This window comes from Pteropus vampyrus, unplaced genomic scaffold (assembly GCF_000151845.1).
Source record: "Pteropus vampyrus isolate Shadow unplaced genomic scaffold, Pvam_2.0 Scaffold239, whole genome shotgun sequence".
NCBI lineage: Eukaryota > Metazoa > Chordata > Mammalia > Chiroptera > Pteropodidae > Pteropus > Pteropus vampyrus.
The window spans coordinates 996797-1002002 of NW_011889020.1; positions in this window are offsets into that span (position 1 = coordinate 996797).

Below are 5206 nucleotides of genomic sequence, written 5' to 3' on the forward strand. Positions count from 1 at the left end.
GTGAGCCCCAGTGAGCCTGGGAAGCTCACCTGAGCAGCAGCTCAGACACCGCACTGCCCCTCTCAAGCCCGCAGGGTGTCCGCCCCAAGACCCAGGGCCTCCTGGATTCCACTCGGGCGGCGGAGAGCAGCTCGCGTCTGGCTGCCATGCCGCCTGTACATGAGCCAGTGGTGGACACGCTCTCCGGGGTCTGGCTCCCAGACCCTCGCGCCTCCCCCAACCTGCAGCACAGAGAGCATCCGGCTGGCACCAGTATGGAGAGGACAGACCACGGGTCAAGCACTCGGGACCTGGCCCAAGGCAGCTGCTGCAGCGAACGCCGGCGGGGGCCGGACCGCGGGTCAGGCTAGGGTGGCCCCTCGCCAGGCCCTCAGGCCGCGATCGGACGCCCAGGGGCAGGTCCCGATAGGGAGGCAGGGGTGAGGACAAACACCAGAGTCACGGCCCACAGCTGGGAGGGGCAGGGGGCTGAGGTGACCCAAAGCCCTGGGCGCTCCCGGGGGGCAGCGGGCCAGCCGCGGGAAGTGAGCAGGGGGTTTACTTGAGGTCTGTACACCCGCCCCAGGCCACCCACGTCCCATAGACGGGGGAGCCCTCACCACCCTCTCTGTGGAGCGTGCCCCCCGGCCCCCACTCCATGCTGCTGCCGGGACCCCAGCCATGGCCACACTGCTGTGGAGATGGCACCAACTGGAGCAGAGCGGTGACAGCGAGGGCACAGCCCCGTGTGTGGGCCACTGCGCGGCCCAGCCCCGAACCACGGGAGCCCGGCCGCAACATCCCCCTTCGCTTGGTAAACAGGCCCTGTCTTTCCCGCCGGGCGCTGTTACCAGGCGTCTAAATAATCACGCAGCCCAGATACTCCCTCTCCCAGAGCACGTGTCTGACCATCTGCAAGACCTGCCAGGGGCCCCGAGCACTCTCGTCCCCAGGAGCTCTCTGCTCCGGCGTCCCCACACCCACACCACAGCCAGCGCATGCCAGGGACACAGCTCCTAGGACCACCGTGTCCACGTCCAGGCCAGATGTGAGGCCACCACAGCTCCAAGGCCGGGCCGTGTGAGCAGCAGCACGGCTCGCCACCGCTCGCCGGCCAGTGTCTGTGCCCAGAAAGGGGGCTCCGAGTGTACGCCAGCCTGGGAACCGCGTCCCCCAGGTCTCTGCCAGGCTTCTAAGTCCTGTCCTGAGAAGGAAGGCATTTTCTTACGTTCAGGAGCTTTTACCGTGTGTGTCTAGCATGTGGGACACGAAAGCACGCAGGATACATGAAAAACCACCTGTATTTTGTCACACAAAGTAGCTGCGGTTAACAACATCTTACGAGTCTTTTTTCTATGCATAAATGTAATTTTTTTTCAATTGCAAAACTGGAATGACGATGTACCCAGCTGTATAGAACACCCTGCACTGGACACACGGCAACAGCCTTTCACCCTGCCCTTGGTAAACTTGTGTGGTGTGTAAATGTTTGAATGCCCCGTAATTTGTTAAAAAAGTCCCCACTCTGTCACCCCAGTGAATGAAGCTGCAGAGAGGCTCCTGCCATGGATCTGACCTTCCAGAGATAAACTGACACGTGCCGTCCCCACCGTCTGCCGCCTGTGCCCGGATCCCTCGGCGGCACCACCGCGTCACCACACTCCGCAAACCCACCCCACAGTCCAGCAGCTTCTTGGCCGGAAGGAGCCAGCCGCCCCCATGGGTGGGGAGGGCCAAGCACCCCAGGCAGGGACCTCCTGACAGCTGGGTCCGGGAGAGGCAGGAGGGCACGCAGCCTGGCAGGTCTGGAGCGGAGCTGCAGGGGTGACCGTCCGTCACACTTGACGTCACACTTGAGGAGGCGAACGTCACCGTCCTCTGCCCCCAACCACCAGGCCTGGCCCCAACCTCCCCAGGGGTCAGCGTGACTGTCCTCCGGCCACCTCCGCCAGGCAGTTCTCCCGTTATCACCGAACGGAGCGAGTGGGCCGCCCGCTCTGAGCCGACGGAGGCCGAGGACCGACGCGAGCTCTTGGGTTATTTCTCTTCGAATGACTCTGGAGAATGTGTTTACTCATAGTCCCTATTCTGCCTCTGTCAACATGAAGATGAAAGCCTGACAACAGTCTAGCCCCCTCTAACTGCTCAGACCGCGTCTCTGAGCAGAAGCGCATTTTTTCCCTGGAAAACCAACCCGAATGCGCGCACGTGGCCGCGCCAGCTCCTGAGCCCGCGCCCTGTCCGCTCTCCATCGCTGGCACCTGCTCGCTTCGCCGCTCCTGCTCCTTCGGAGTTTCATCCGCAATCCCTCCTCCCTCCTGGACCTCCACACGAGCCCCTTCCGTCCACTGCAGCGAGTGGCGTAGAGCTGTGAGCTCCCCCTTCGGACGTGGCCGGCGAGATGCCCCGAGGTGCGTTTTCACCCCCCAAACTGCGTCACACTCTGCGGTGCGACTTGTCCTTTGACGCGGGGGTTAACGCTGCCGACTGCCACGCACTGGGGGACAGTCCAGTGCCTTTCACAGAGCTCCGGGAACACACTGGGACTTCAGTCCTTGGTGTTTGCCAAGATGTGTCTCCACCCAACTCGTCCGCTCTGGAAGTGTCCCCTGTGCCCTGGAGGAACCCGCAGCCCTTGCAAGCGGACGGCTCATTCCAGGAACACAATTCACTTCTCCGTCCTCACTGGCCCTTTGTCTGCTCTCCTATCGATTACTGAAGAAAGGTGTTAAGACCCCAGCTCTGCCCCGGACTCGTCTCTCCTGCCGTCGGCGTTCATGCGTTTCAAACTGAGCGCAAACACTTAGGGCTATTCTACTCCTGCTGAATGCAACGTCCCTCTTGAATAACACTTCCTACTGTTTACTTCGCTGTCGATCTCCCTTTGCTTAGGTCCGAGTTTCCTTGGCTGATCCTTTTTCTCTTCTGCTTTGAACACTTCTGTGTTCTGACCCATAACGTGTGTCATCTACAAACAGCAAACTTTCTGAAAAGCGGGCTGGTCACCTTCCTTGTATTGAGTGTTCAGTCCATGGACGACGACGGAATTGCTGACTTGGCTGAAGTGCAGCATCTCGCCACCTGCGCCCTATCTGTCCTTCGGTCTTTCTCATCTCAGAGGGAATGCAAGACCCGTGCCCTTCCCGTCACTCTGGAAACCGCCGCGAGGAACTGCGAACGTTGCCCCGAACCTCGGGACCGCTCCGCTGCTCGGTGTCTGCCGGTGGGACCGTCCCCCGTCTCGGGACCGTCCTTGGCTTCCTGGCTGCTGCCGTCGCTTCCCGGCGGCGGGCAGTGAGCACCCTGCTCTCACTCCCTATGATAATGTCCTCGCTCGGCCGCGACCTGTGAAGAATGCAGAATTCTCAGCCGCCGCGCTCAGAGTCACCCGCCGTCACTGAGCTGCCGTGGTTCCCGCTGGAAAGTCAGCCACCGGCCCTGCTGACCCTCGGCAGGAAGTCCTCTTTCTCTGGCCGCGGTGAAGATTTTTTTCGTCTTCGGTTTTCAGTAGTTGAACCGTCATGCGCCGAGATATTGATTTATGTTGCCACTGCTTGACTGCGGCATCTGTTCTGCTCTGGGTTCACGAACGGAGCTTCTGGAAACCGCGGGCGGTGCCTCTCCCCGGTTCCGGCAAATTCTCCTCGCGCTCTGCTCCCGCCCCGTCTTCTCTCCTCTCCCCCGGGGACTCCGGCCGCACAGTGAGCGTGTTCTGTGCGTCCCACGCAGCGCTCAGCTTTCTTTGCCAAGCTCTTTCCCTCCGCGCTTCGGCATGGACAGTTCCTACTGCTCTGTCGCCGTCCAGTGACCCTGTCTCACGCTGTATCCGGACCATTGAAATATCCAGCGAATTCTTAATTTCAGATAGTGCACCTCCAGGTCCAGAATGTTCACGTGACCCTTTTTCAGAGATTCCAATTCTCTTGAAATTCTCTCTCTCCATCGGTTTTGTCATCCATTTCCTCGGACGCATTGGTAACGGACACGTGCAAGCCCCTGGCCGCGCCAGTGTCCGTCTGCTTCTCCTGGCGGGACTTCGTCCTTTGCTGCTGTCGCGTGGCACATGTGGCCACTTGATGGCCTCTGAACGCCGCTCCCCTGGGCTCAGCCTGTCGCTGCCCCAACGCTTGGCAAGTTCGCCAGAGACACAGCTTGGCTCTCACGCCGGCCTCAGGCCGCAGCTGCCCTGGTGGCTCGGGAGGATGTGAGGTGTGTGTGTGGTGGGGGGCGGGGTGCTGCCTGAGGGTGAAGCCCAGTACAAGCTACTCGTGACTGAAATGGGAGGTTCCAATAGTTTTCTTCAAAATGTTTTCTTTAAAGTAAGTGAATGCCTTTTCCTGAGCACCTGAGTTATGTGCAGCTACCAAAGTGACAATGACCAAAACTGGACCCTATGTGCTAAGTGCAGCCTGATTCAAAAACTAACATTCGCCACAGGACTGAAGTCTAATGCGCACGCGCGCGCGCACACACACACACACACACACACACACACACACAATGGACACCCAAGTTTGTGAGACCACCGTTCACATTTTGTGCCAAATATGGTAAAAATGATAAATATGCTGAGAAGCCCAAAATGAATATAAGCATGGAGCAGGTTTCCTGGCAGCGAGCCAACCGAAATGAAGAAGCAACCCTTCATTAGTGAAAGCCTCTACTTTCAAGAAAGACCGTTACATAGTAACAATTTTTAAAAGCTCCTTGAAACAAACTCCTGAGCCACAATGTTTCAGTGAGAAAGTCAACAAACTATAAGAGAGGAACACCTGAAGGGCGCGGTGAAAGTCCCATGGGCTGGATGGCAATACAGTCACAAAGAAAATGTTAGCTCCTGTTTTAAAACTGTTTCTTACATCCCTCATTATTTTACCATCGACCAAATACTTATTCCTTTTAGGTACTGTCCAACATCTTTTAATTGTTTAAAAATTTTGACCAAAGGCAGTGCAGGTCTCCTGTCAGGCCAAGGGCAGGGCAGGTTCCCGGCGGCCCCTAGCCCACGCCCAGTCCCCGGGGAAAAGCCACCCGGAGGGCAAATGAACGCAGAGCCGCAGCAGGGTCTGAGTAGTGCCAGGTTAGCGCACCGCCGAGTGGCGGGTGCTCAGAGCCAGGTGTCCCTGTGCACAGGTCCTCCCGCCCCAGCGACCTCACGGCTCAAAGAGCCAGCAGGGCAAAGAAAAAAGGGAGGATGTCTCTGGAAGTGACATTCCAGTGCAGACGG